The sequence below is a fragment of the Acomys minous genome, assembly GCF_964271855.1.
Source record: "Acomys minous genome assembly, chromosome: 4".
Classification (NCBI taxonomy): domain Eukaryota; kingdom Metazoa; phylum Chordata; class Mammalia; order Rodentia; family Muridae; genus Acomys; species Acomys minous.
In genome coordinates this window covers 95,936,848-95,951,500 of record NC_140486.1, presented here as the reverse complement: position 1 = coordinate 95,951,500, position 14,653 = coordinate 95,936,848, and the positions used below count along the sequence as shown (strand labels likewise).

The 14,653-nt window shown below is 40.6% G+C and overlaps 1 long non-coding RNA gene across 1 annotated transcript in view; it reads left to right on the top strand.

Moving 5' to 3' along the window:
* Positions 1-14,653, top strand: part of LOC311596228 — a 56,833-nt gene that overhangs the window by 29,241 nt on the left and 12,939 nt on the right. The window contains exon 2 of the long non-coding RNA XR_014778769.1: positions 5,746-5,848. This is a non-coding gene — a long non-coding RNA (uncharacterized lncRNA). The remainder of the gene's footprint in view (positions 1-5,745; positions 5,849-14,653) is intronic.

The following is a 14,653-nucleotide window of genomic DNA, read 5'->3' as shown; positions in this document are numbered from 1 at the left end:
GGATGAGTCAGTGTTGCTTGAATTAAGACGCTCTATATAAGTTTGGAAAGCTGGGAACTTCAGGAAAATAAATACCAGAAGGCATCTGCCCTGGAGCCATACAGGGTAAGTTGACACTGACAGTTCTACTATTGTTAAAATTCTGCTTTACTCTGACACATGACAAAATCCTGAGCCTTTCTCTGTGATTTCAAACCAGATCTAACCCAGGTTAGGGTGTTCAGTATTATTATGGCTGAACACTTTACCTGGAGGATAGATTTTTTCACATTAGTGGAGCCTTGTATTTACATGGAAAACAAAGTGTCAGAATATTTGATTATCTTTAAAGCAGATCTAAGCCACTTGGGAACCACAAATAATCCAAATCTGAAGGTTCATCCTGGGTAGGGCTAAGACTATTGGGAGTGGCCTCTCATTTGTTTGAAAGTTTGCTTTCTATAACTGAACACATGCAAAGTTGGATGAGAATAAATTCATTGTAATTTACTCCAGGGTTTTCCTATATCCCATCCTGTCATCATTGAGGTCGAAGAGCTAATGCGTTTGAGATTAAGTCTCACCACACAACACAGGGTGTGCCTTTGCACTTATCCTTCTGAGTACTGGAAATATAGCCCTGTGTCACCACAGGGCTTAAATGTGATGTCTCAGTCACTGAAAGTATGCCCCCAGCTATACCTGACAAAACAGTTTTAGACAAACTCATAAAAGGTTCTAGAACCCAGAAACAAACATTGTTTGTCCGATCATAAATATTTATGATATCCTTGTAGGCATTGAAAACATTTTATTAGAAATGAAAGGGTTCCCATTAGCATGAGAGTCAAGAGAGTTGTTTTTATCTAGATACTAACATTTCTTTTGTATAAACTATTTTCAACTATCTCCAACAAATATATTTCTCTGTATATGTTAAGAGTTTTGGACAAAGTATGCTAGCTTAAGTGGATATTTCTGACTTATTTCACAAAATCCAATTATTTCTTTATTACAATATTACTTTGGAGGGCCAGGATGGTCCCAGGGATATTATGTCAGCTAGTTTAATTGGGCAGTTAGTTTCTCTGATCCAACATCCTAAAGGATTTACCTTGGCAGTGGTGCTCACCAAATGTTCCATGGTGAGTTAGCATCTGAGCTATGCTTTATCAGTTAGCCTTGCATGTGTGTTCCTCCCATGAATATAGAAATCATTTTCTGAATTCATTGGTTACTCTTATGGAAGTCAGACTATCTCACCTTGTCAAGATATTTTATTTGTGTATGAAGGATGCCAATGATATGAAAGGAAAAAGTCATATTTCACTTTTACTCAGTAAATGTTTTTATTTTCTTAATTTGCACATTAAGGAAATTAGATATCTATCTGTAGATATAGATAGATATAGATGTAGACATTACAGATATAGAAACAATTTATCTTAAATTGTAAGCCCATACTAAATGTTGTTAGATCACTGGATGCATTTGCCAAATAGGAATTTTATTTTCCCCATATACAACTGTGCTAAATGGAGGAAAAGCTACCCTCCCTATTCAAACCTTACCAATCCTACTTAAGTGTGATAGACTAGGGATCAGTACCTATCTATTCTCAAGCTGGTTAGTTCCTAACATATCTGAATCCCAGTGACGGTATCTGAGGAACATTGGATGTTGCTCTTCTGAACACTTTTTTAACACATCTAAGATATTTTAAGTAAAACATTTATCCATTGTAGAAAAGAATAAAAACCATCTATTCACATTTAGGGCTAGTCAGTTGAGCTTAACGCAATTCTTAATAAAATGATTAGATTCCACAATTTTAATATAGAGGGGCTAAGGTTCAGACAAAATCTATTTTAGGGATAGAAGAATGAATTATAAATTAACTAAGGCAAAACTCTTTTGGACCACTTCTAAGCAAGTTCCATGGATGTTTAGAAGACCACCTCTAAGCAAGTTCCATGGATGCTAGAGTAGGCAACTGTCCAGATCATCTGGGTGAAGGATTTTACTGTTAAGGAGCCTCCACCACCAGCTACTGTCTCTCCCCTTCGTCACACCCATCTAGAGCATCTCTCATTATCCTCTGGCTTTGGGTTAAGAATGTGAACTTTCCAGAGACTTGTATATTATGGAGATGCATCTCCAGGGAACTACACGCTGAGCCATTAGCTCCTTGTCACGCAATTAACCCGAGGCAGCCTATAAGCTTGAATGGTTATCACTCACTTGGGCCTAGAGAAAATAGGGCACCTCATCTGCAGCATTTGGTGTAAGAAGCTGGAAAAAAGAGTAAGGAAGAGAACTGTGAACTGATAGAATCAAAATGCCATTCAAGTTTCGTTTCCCCACCCATTATGGCGCTATGGGCCAAGACTACTATAGTTGGTGGATCCTGATAGGGAAAGGTGGTTGACGCGGAGCAAAATGACTTGGGGAGTGAGACAAGAACAGACTCTCAGAAGACAGATAGTTCATTTAATAAGGGGCGACAGAAGCTATTTAAACTTTAGTGGGTGGGTAGGGACTTTCAGGATGAGTGTACATCATTGGTGCTGGAGATGCCTCACTTGCATGAGGAGGAATTCCAGGTGCTCCTTGACATGACCTTATAAGGGGAGAGGAAGTTTAACCTGGTTACCAGGCTATGTGACTTCCTGGTGAGGGCAAGCACGGGGCACAAGACTACATGTTATGGCACATTAGGCACAGGGAGCTGTGGGGGTGTGGGGAGAAATCCTACTCTGGCTGATCTCAGGACAAGATTTCTGGGGTTTAGACAGGCCTTGGCCCCACTCTTACTCCAAGCCAGATACCCTCAGTGCCACAGCTCCCTGACACTACATAAGAAGGAATATGGGACAAAGTGGCAGGCCCCTAGGAAGACAAGAAGCAAAACTGGGTGACAACTGTCAATGGAAAGCTCTGTGGGAAAACATGAGTCCAAGTAGGATTTCTTTCTGTTCTAGGCCTCTCTACTCTTCTAGAAGCTGTTTGCTCTAAGAGCACCTATCTTCATGATTTCATGAAAAGAACTTACCTTAAATCCAAGGACTCATAAATGATCATTTCTCCATGGCATTGTTAGTGATGCTAATCATACAGTCAATTGTTTTTATCCTTTTGATGATTACTATGGTTTGGTGGTGTTGTCTTTTCTTCACTCCCTCATTCATGTATTAGAAGTATCAGTATGATGGTCTTCATAGGGAGAGTGTTTTTAAGAGTGATGATCAGGTGGGCAGAGTCCTCATGAACAGCACTGTTGCCTTTTATACAGATTTATTTTTATTGTGTGTGCTTGTGTCTGTCTGTCTGTCTGTCTCTCTGTCTCTCTGTCTGTCTCTCTGTCTCTGTATCTGTCTGTGTGCGTGTGTGTGTGTGCGCGTGAGAAAGAGAGAGAGAGAGAGAGAGAGAGAGAGAGAGAGAGAGAGAGAGAGAGAGAGAGAGAGAGAAGGATGTGTGGTACTCTCTGGATCTGGAGTTACAGGCAATTGCAAGCCACCTGAAGGAGTGTTGGGAATTGAACCTAGGTCCTCTGGAAAAGCAACAAATGCTCTTAACCACTGAGCCATCTCTCTAACCCCAGGTTAGTGTCATTATGACAAACTTTCAAAGCAGTGTATCTGCCTTCTCTGTCATATGAAGACAGGCAAAGCAGATGGGTCCCATCAGACACTGAAGCAAATGGTACCATGCTCTTGAACTTCCTAGCTCTCAAACCATGAACAATGCATTTTTATTGCTGATAAATTACCAAGTCTAAGATATTTAATTTTAGAAGCTTGGATCGATAAAAATAATGATAGTTTGTAATTTAATAGATTAAATTATCACCAGTATTTTTATTACCTACAAAATCTTGACAATTATTGTTCTTTATAAGAGATACTTGAAATTCCCACCAATATCACATAAAATTATAATTCCAATAATACTACTGATTGATATTTTGAAAGTGAACAATGCATAGATCTTTGAGCTTGGAATGTTATTTCTAGACTCAGATCCTTATTTCTTATAACGTGTATCAAGCACACGGCCCCAGGAACCTCATGTGCCCTTATTTAAAGCATTATGAGATTTTGTAAAAGAACTTTATTGTGCTGCTCTACAGAGTTCACTTTGTAGGTGCAGCCTACATTGCAAAGTCAGAAGCTTGGACCTATCTATGTAAATCTGTCCTGAGATCACCACTAACTCCTTGAGGATCTGAACCAACAATAACTAAGGATGATGAGCATCAAAGATCCTCCTTATGGAGATGGCTTCAAATGTGGCAAACCAACCATGGGGCAAAAAGTCCTCGTTTCTGTCATAGACAGAATTCTGCCTGAAAATGGGCAAGCTTGGATACAGGCAGAGTCGACGACCAAACTCTGCCAAGACACAGTAAGCAAGTCCTCAACAGTTCCTGCCTCACAAATATGTCTGTCAGCTATACTGGGCCAGAAGGCTGAACATGATGCTCCAACACTATAGAAAGTTTTGGATGATTGTTCAAGCAGCAAACTGTCTATCATTTTTTTTCTTTTTCTTTTCCTTCTCATTTTGGAAGCTACTAACTTGCACTTCTGATTTACTCAAGTAATTAACTTTCATTCCTTCTCCAGTCTCTGATGGGGTTGAAGTCCCGACAGTTTAGTCCTACAATTAACCTAAGCTATTTAGGGGTTAAGTTGTTTTTTAGGTCTAGATAGAAGTTTTGAGTTGGCAGAGATGAGAGAGAGGATAGATATTGATTCTCGTTTAGAATTTTAGACTCGTCAAGATAGGAAAGATGTTTTCAACAAGGTTGCCAAATGCAATTAGCCAAAACACCTTGAGTGTAACGTTCATATGATCCCCCATTGTTTCGTGGTTCTTCTTGCTATATGCAATTTTTCTACTTAAGTGTAATAATATAAGTGTATATGCCAAATAAATAAATATATATAAACAAATAAAATTTTTAAAAATTAGCACAGTGAAGATGGGGATGTATTGAGTCTTTACTATATTCTAGGGTTCATGTGCTCTACTTACTTGTAATTCTCTGAAAACTGTGATGATTCTTCTTGTGTAAATGATGAAGCCAAGGCATAGAACAATGCACATTCACATAAGACCACGGCACTTACAACTGGTTTTGTCAAGGTAATGTGCCCAGGAATAAACACTTGGCTGCTCATTGCTCTCTTTTATCATATGCTCACCCTTGTAACAAACACATGTCTATGGACAACATAGCCTGAGTAATATGCCTATCCCTGAAGTATAAGAAAAATAGAATTTCAGAGGAAGGTGTCAGTAAAAAAAAAATATGCTGGACATGCAATATCATTGATATCTGATGTTAAGATTTGAGTTTGAAATGTCTCCCACAAGCTCAGGTGTTTGAATATTGGTTCCCAACTGGTTGCATCATCAATAGAGGTTGTCAAATCTTTGAACATGGGGGCCTAGATGGTACATACAGGGCCGTAGAAGTGAGGCTTACAATTGTAGGCTGGTTCTGTTTTTGGTCTAAGATTCCTAACTGTCAGTCTGGCATTCTTCCCACTATGTCTTTCCCACCGCAATGGACTGTATCTCACACACCGCGAGGCAGAATAAATCCTTCCTCCTTTAAGTTGTTTCCGTCAGGCATTTGACCACACCGATATGAAAAGCAACTAGTACCTTTACTAGTCTGCTGTACACACTGACCAAAGGATTCCTTCTCCATCTCCTCTATGACTGGGTTGAAAATAATTGTTTTTCTCTTACTCTTAGATGGCTGAGGACCAGATGAACAGATAATTTCATGAAGTTTTACCGTTCCAGTGCTCCACCATATCACACTGGATGGAACAAGATAGTCTTACAACAATTTCAGGTATGATTCCAAGAATGTTGGTCATTTTTAGTTGCTATAGCTATTTATCAGCTTTCGGTACCAACCTTATATGACATTATGGGGTCAAATCCCACTAACTTTCCTACTTGCAGTAGGCATAAGGAACAGAACTAGATACTTGTCTAGGAATACAGGCTGTTGCCTGTTCCTTATCTCCGAGGGAAGTCAGCTGGATATTTTTGCCTAATAGTTTCCTATGGGACTCATGACCAGATGAGCCAATTGTGAAGTAGTTTAATCAAAGGAGAACCCCTGAGGTGTGAGTTATCACTGGTTCAAACCATAGAAGGGCTCAGGGCTTAGACAGGAAGCAATGGATTCTCGGACTATCATCCGTTTTCAGCACTTGCATCAGGACATCTCACTTTGTTGGTTTATTTTTAAAATTTTATTTTCTAAAAATGTACTGTCATATGAGTGGTTAAAGATAGATATCATAAACATAAATTTTGCATCAATATGTAAAGGATGAATATAAAGAGCTTTCCTTGTACTTCTGCAGTTGATGTAGTGAGTCCTCTTGGTAAGAACTAAGTTGTCTATATTAAGTGAATGTCACTTGAGTTCTCAGAGTCTGTCAGTGAGGTGTCCCCCTAAATGACCTTTTCCGATTGGTTAGTGCCCACAATATACCATTTTAAAGTACTTTTGTATATCATTTCTGCCACTACCTTACCAGTCATTCAGAGAGCGCCCATTGTACTCTGATTTGCTTATGAAGGATTCTCTCTTATGTTTCATTTCTATCATAACTTGCATATATTAACCTCCATTACAACAGGAAAGGGTTTTTGATTCACTCTCACCGTCTCTTGAGGTACTTTAGTACAAATATAGACAGTGGAGGGACAATGCTTGAATCCAGACTTTGACCACCAACCACTTGGTGACAGGTCAAGTGCAATGGAATTCGACATGCCTCCTCACTAAGAAATGGTGCGCACATTCGAGTTACTAGGAGAGACACTGTGAGGCAATTTCAGGTGGGAGAAAAGGTCTCCTTATCCATGGCGTGGACTGTAAAGAACAGAACTGAAGACTCGCATTTGTATTCTGGAGAATATTTACTAATATAAAATCAGTAAACAGGCTAGGACAACACCAGCACAGTGTGCTTACAGAGTTTTCCTGAACTCATTTTCTGAATCTAGGAAATTTAAATACTATGAAATTTTAAAGTTTCCTAAAGCAGCCAGCTGCTCTCATGGCTCTCCCCATGAACTTTAACTAGTCCGTTACTGCTTAAAATAGACAAAGGTACACAAATGGTTAACTTGGGAATGGCTGTTTGGAGATTCCAAGGCATTAAAGGGGATTATTTTTTAAAGGTTGTAATTTGCAAACAAACCATGGACGTTCAGGTTGAACTTCAGTGAGTGGCATCTGCTAGAGTTGTAGGCTCTCAGTGGGGATTAGAGCTACCTGTTGGTTAACATGGCATATGGTGAAAACAGTGCATAACGTGACTATTGCTCTAATCACTCCCTAGAGCTATGTGGCCCTTGATCATGGACAGTGCAGAAGCTGTACGAACAATGGGGATAACCACAGCTGCCTGGTATCATGCATCTTGATATGTTTGTATGAAGAGCAGCGTTTTTGTTGTTGTTGCCGTGGAGAGCATGGGAGGAGTTAGCTTTAGAGAGAAACAAATGATGCTTCTTTCCTTGATACGAAAAAGATGATCAACCAGCTTGGAATGGAAGGTTGTCTACAGTCTCTTTACAGGTGCAGCCATCATTTTCCTTCATGTATCTTTACTCAAGTGAGTCAAGTGACAGTCTTCCTCTCCACCTCCTTCCTCTTCCTTCCTTCTTCTCCCTAACCTTCTATCCCCTCCAGAGGGGGTTGTGTTGCCCTGTGGACTCAATCATGGCATAGCTCTTTCCCAGCCCCACCCCACCTCTCACTGACTCATGCAAAATTTCTCTTCTTCTCTGTGGGCCTGTTCAGAACCCAATAAACCCATTTGGCAGCATCGTCTTCTGCCTTGTACACTGAATTTTTTAAACCTTTATTGCACAGTACATTGCACCATGCTGTTTCCCAAACTCCAGTTTATTCTTATAACGCAAAGCTTGAACAGCTTTGACATTTTTTTTGTTTTTGCAATCAGACTCCCTTAAAAGCCTTAAATTAGTAATTTTAAAAGAAAACATCATTCTACCATTGAAAATGGAAAAGCATTTCACTTCTCCCAGACAGAAGGCATCCATGGTGTTGAATACAACTGGAGACAAACAATGTAATTAAATCCCAGCTATATGCTGGACCATCCTGTGAGTCTCAGCTTGATGCTTGTTTCCTTGAGGTTGTAAAAGGACATGAACCAAATACGAGGACAATTATTACAAAGGTCCTCTGGCATGAAGCTGAATTTGTCTCCGGACAGAATATTCAGAAAGATGGAAAACACTTTCTTTTTTATGTCTTCCTCCTCCTCCTCCTCCTCTTCCTCCTCTTCGTGTGTGTGTGTGTGTGTGTGTGTGTGTGTGTGTGTGTGTGTGTGTGTGTGTATTTGAAAGATATGTACACATGAATGCAGGTGACTGCAGACACCAGAGATTGACTGGATCTCCCTGGGTCTGGAGTTATGGGTCATTGTAAGCTGCCTCACATGGGTGCTAGGAACAAAACTCACATTGTCTGCAAGTGTAGTGTGGATCCTTAACCACTCTCTCTAGTCCCTAATGGGGCGGGACTCATAAAATGCTTGTGAATCAGTGTTATTTCATAACTCGCTTTGCTTATCAGGGAGCCATCCTTGTGCCTCATGGTGTACATCCCACTTCTAAAAGCCTCAGAAAGCAGATGCTCTCCTGCATCGTCACTTATGTATTTTAATTTCCCTCATACTAAGATCTTAGCCTCCCTTATTGCCAGCAAGTATTTAATCCCAAGAGCTGATTGGAAATTGATGAGAAAGATACATCATCTGTTATTTCTTATTGTTCTTTGGTTTGGAACAGCAAACTCTCACTGTTCAGGCCTACTCTTCTCTGAGGTGTTTGTGGTGAATGTTCTAAGCATTCGGTGATGAGTAAATAGGGCAGAACAGGAAGAAACATATCCTGGTCACAACAGAAAGAATGTACCTTATGGAAAATGGGTTTAGTTAGAGGTTTTGCATGTGCTCCAGTTCTTATTAAGCAACTAAATGTGGTAAGCTAAATCCAGGAGAAAATTGCTCTACCAAAATGAAAAAAGTAGAACGTTAGACCTCAAAAGGTCACTGGGTCCTTTATTCAGTTAACTTGTGAGTGTTAAAAATATTGTTCAGTGGTCACTATCTTTTGGGGACCTGGCATCAGGGACCCACAGCTTATTACATGAGAATATGTGTTTATTAAGAGATATTTATTCATAAATAAAAGAAAGTGGATACATTCTTGAAGCATTTTTCAAATAGGCTGGTCCCACCCCCACCCCTGCAATGTAGAAGCTACAGACTCCAGGATTGCAGAGTCACAGAACAGTTAATGTGTGCCAGCTCTTAGAATGTTCCACATACATTTCTAGTACTTTATATATTAATGAATTGAATTGTCACTAACAACCTTGTGAGTCCATTAATTTTCTATTGTTGCCATAGCAAATTACCATAAACTCAAAGCCTTAAATATCAAGAGATTGTACTGACATGCATATCTGTGAGTCAGAAATCAGAGTGGGTCTATCTGGGCTAAAATCACAGTGTCTAAAGGGCTGTGTTTCTTTCTGAACACTCAAGGGAAGAGCGAATTTCCTTCTCATTCAGGTTTTTGGTAGAACTGAGCTTTCTGTGGTTGCTGGAGGGAGGTGCTTGCTCTGAGGGCTTCTTTCAATATCCGGGAGGCCACTCAAGTCCTTAGCTATTGGCCCTCTTAGTCTTGATTTATTCATTGTATTTCACCTGCTCCTCTTTAAAACATAATTTTAATTTATTTTCTGAAATTTCCATATATTTTCATTATAGTCTTTCCCATCTCGAACTCCCAGATCATCTCATTCTCCCTCATGTCATATTCTTTCTCTCTCTTAAAAAAAAAAAAAAGAGATCCACTAAAAGTGGAGTCCAAATTGTGTTTCTCAACTTCTCCTGAGCACGGGGACTGCCCTGGAGTGTAGTTGGTACACTTGGTTTCATTCTATTGGAAAAACAAAACAAAACAAAATCAATTTTACTTCTCTCAGTAATTATCATTTGCAAATAACTTCTTATCTAAGGGTGGAACTTTGTGCCCTCTTCACCTCCATTTAAAATACTTATTTATTTATTGAAAATAGATTATTCTCTTATACAATACATCCTGACTACAGTTTCTGCTCCCTCCACTAATCCCAGCTACCCCCACCTCTCCTCTCCCCAAGACTTCCCCTCCTTTGTGTTAGGATTTTGTCTGGCTTGGGCATGGGCAGGTCATGTGAGTGATATCACTCTGAGTTCATGTGTGGATCTGCCCTGTTGTGTCTGGGAAATGTTGGTTCCTTAAAATTGCCCACCATCTCTGCCTGGCTCTTGCAATGTCGCCATCCCCTCTTCTGCATGGAAGGAAGAAGGAATGGAGATCGGCTGGGAGGAAAGCGTGAGGAGGGCAGTGAAGACAGGACTCATAATCACATTCAATCATTCATTCATTCATTCATTCACTCACTCACTCATTTATTCATTTGTATGTGTGGAGGGGCCATGCTACAACACCTGTGTGAAGTTGAGATGACAACCTGTGGGTGTCCGTTCTTTCTTTCCACCATGTGAGTCCCAGGGAAGAGTCTCAGGTCACCAGGGTTGTCGGTAAAGTACTTTTATCTGCTGAACCATCTCACCATCCCTCTCCTTTCTCTGCTTCATTGCATCTATCTGTCCCAACATTCTGTCTATATTTGTATATTTTTTAGAAACTCTGTGACTCAGTTTGACTAGATAATTTAGGATATAATCTCCCAATTTTAAAATTCTTAACCTACAACACAACTGAAAAGTCCCTTTTGCTGGGTAAGAAAAAAATCACAGATTCTCAGGAGTGTGCACACATTTTGGGAGGAAGACATAGTCTGGGGTCACAGTAAACCATTATTGTTACTCCTATTTTTCAAGTAAGAGGCTATGTTACAAAATAATGAAAAATGATTTTTTTTCTTTTTCTCCTTCACAATAGCAGGGTTCTCTCCTACCAACTTTCCTTTTGAGGAGAATCTGACATTCAGGTGTCTGTACCTTTGTGTGGCTATAGGACAAAGTATGGCCTATTTCTGGGAGCATTTGCATTAGAATACATTTGTAATTAAATGAGAGGTATTCTGTGGAGCTATGAGAAGCAGCGGGCTCATTAAAAGAGTTATTGTTTGCTCTCTAATTGCTTCTTATTAACAATCACATATCCCGTTTATATTGGGAGTTGCCCAGGCAAATCTAAAGAAATAATTAGAGTCTCACATCCCATTCATCCACCTGACCCAGAGATGCTGAAGAACCATCACACACTTTCCAGAAAATTTCCAACATTTGTAAACTTGAGCTGCACAAATAGCTTTGCCACAGACAATTCCAGCCTGTGTACATCACTCCAAGCTCAGGTTTATCATGCCATTGTGAACCCATCAACATATGCATTTTCAGGAAAGACTGTGTATGGCCTGAGGCCCCAGCAAACTTCCTTTCTGCTCTGTTTCCTGCCTCTGCCTTATGGATGTTGGAGTTTCATAATTCAGTCTCTCAAACCCTGACAATGAACTTGAGGAAGGAATGGGCCTTGTTTGGTTGGTTCGCCACATGTCTTCAGCGTTGATACACACAGGGCTTTCCTTTGAAGGTGTGCTGGACAGCTTCCTCACAAGCCTCCTGGTGATGTCCTCACTTTGGGGTTCACACCCTCAAGTGATCCTATTCCCTTGAATGTGGTGGGACCCATTGCTTGGTGTCTTACAATAGGACTTGGTCGATCCATGGAAGTGTCACTCCTGTGAGTAGGTGGCTAATGATTTTCATGTCCCTCTTCTAGTTGATTCCTACTCTTGGTTTCTACATATTCCTGAAGAAAGCTACCATGCGGGAGAAGCCCATGGAACAGAGAACATGGGGTCTCAGCAGTCACAGCAAACACTACGAGAGTGACAAGGACACAAAGCTTAGACGTGGATCTTTCTTTAGTCAAGCGGGAGATGAATGTAGCCCTTTGCTTATAGATCACAAAGCAGAGGACTCAGCTCTAGATTTATGATCTAGACAAATGATGGATTGTAATACAATAACTGCATAATGTGTTAAGCCACTGAGGCATGGGTTTTTTTTTTCTATGCAGCAATAGCTACTTGATACAAGTAGGCACTCTGTATATCTTTGAGGAATGATTCAATAAAAAAGATTAAGTGGAAGTCTTTACTTCTTGGCTCATTGATGGTGGGTTCCCAATTACAGTGATAAATCTGGCCTTGAAGAGATGCAGAGAGTGTTGTAATTGTCTATGGCTAAGTTACTTATGCAATTCAAGTTTACAAACCTTGAAAAATTATGAGGATGGATACTAAGGAATATCCTATGGCCTAATTCCTTTATCCCATGCTTAAGGTAGATTGGCATTCAGTGGATGGCCCTAGCCCTGCTTTGTCTTAGACATGCATTTTTCCTAGAAAGAGTGTGTAGTCAGAGGACTCTATGCATCTAGCCATCCCTTGAGACAGTAGCCTGCTTTGCTTTTTTGGTGCCCCAAGCGTCCTTGCTGTGGCTGTTCATGCTGCTGCCCTCTGTCCTGTTGTGGATAGCTGTGTGTGACAACTGAAGGTTCCGAAGCCTTCTCTGGAGATGAGGAAGGGGTACTAGTTTTTCTGGACAACGTGTCTCCTGCCTGTCTTGAGGAGATCAGTGTGCTAAAATTCAACATTGAGTTTTTTCCCCCAAAGGCAGAAATCTCATTGCTGAATGGCTGCTATTTCTCAGTATATTTCCATTTTTTCCCTCTGCTGCCTCATTGGGATACTACTAATTTTCACTATAATTGAACAGGAAATTAAGAGCGTAATAAGAGTAATTGTACTTGCTGGTTTTGTGTCAACCTGACGTAGGTTGAAGTTATCTGAAAGGAAGAAGCTTTAATTGAGAAAATGCCTCCCTAAGACTATAGGGTATTTTCTTAATTAGTGATTTGATGGGGAGGGCTCAGCCCATTGTGGGTGGTGTCATCCTTGGGCTGGTGGTTCTGGGTTCTATAAGGAGGCAGGCTGATCAAGCTATGGGGAGAAAGTCAGGAAGCAGCACTCCTCCATAGCCTCTGCCCCAGATTCTGCCTCCAGGTCCCTGCCTTACTTTGGTGCCCATCCTGAATTCCTTTGATGATGAACAGGGATGTGGAACTGTAAGCCAAATAAACTATTTCCTCCCCAAGTTGCTTTCATCATAGTGTTTGATCACAGCATTAGTAACCCTAATTAAGACAGTAATCTAGTCTAAGGTTGATGGGCTCAGCATAGTTTGTGCGTCCCTCCTATCTCATTTATGTTTACCTGGTCTTTTACGCACTTCTGCAGCCATTGGCTCTTTAGATCTCCACGAAAGCCTTCTGTGGTAGAAGGATATTTGTATGTGCATTCTATAGTTGACAAGTGGAGCAGATTGTCACAGCTATCTTAGGGAATGGATCCTAGCCTGGGCTACTGAGTGGGCCCTACCCCTGCACTGTTGGCTGGGCTCTATACATAGGCTGATTGTCCTTTGAGAGCAGAGGTCAGAAGTGGAAAGAGCAAAACCATGGGAGAAGTCATTGCACATGGAACTCAAAACCTCTCACTGATCGAGTTAGTATTTTGACACAACACTTCTAAAATTCAAAGATGTAGGAGTTTTAAATAGCCAGGCTTGGTGGTGAGCACCTTTAATCCCAGCACTCGGGGAGACAGAGGCAGGCAGATCTCTGTGAATTTGAGGCCAGCCTGGTCTATAAAGTGAATCCAATACAGCCAAGGCTACGCAGAGAACCCCTGTCTCAAAACAGACCCCCACACACAAGAAAGAGAGTTTTAAATGAAGCGGGCTAATATCAGTGGGTCTTCCTTTAAATTAGGCTCTGTTAGACCGAGGTCAGCTTCTCTTTTCATCTCCTGCAGGTCTCCAAGGTCCCAGATGGCCTGGGACCTTTTCCCTTCTGAAGCACAGGTGAAGCCAGAGAGCCTCAGGAGCCTGCAGAGTCTTCTGTGGTGATGACACTCACTGGCTCTCCCCTCCCAGCTGACTAGACCTTCTCCATATACAGATGATGCAGAATAACCTTCCTCCTAAGTGTAATTCACCCTCCTCACTTCCTTTCTTCCTACAGCCCTTGACACTTCCACTTTGTATTCTCTTGTGGTGGATTTGGCTATCCTGGATAGCTCATTAACATAACGTTGTTTAGTGTGTGATAACCGCCATGGGTTCCTTCTTTCACCATTCAGTTTTCAGGGCTCACCCACATTTTAGCAAATATAAGTTCTCCATTTCTTTAATTTTATAGATGCTCTACACTTTCACTATCTGTTTTTTAATTATTGGGCATCTATGTTGCGCCCACTTTTTGGCTATTGTGAATAATGCAGCTACGGAAATTTTATATACAATTTTTGTTTGAATATCTGTTTGTCGGGTTTTAGATTTGCATGCACACGTGCATTTGTTGAGTCATCGTCGTTAAGTGATTAACATAAAGAATCACCAAATTACTCTACACAGTGCCTGTGACATTTAGTATTGGCATTTAACAAGCTTTAAAAAACCTAATAGCGTAATTAATGAAAATTAAGACTACACTTACTTCAAGGACATGTGCATGTCTA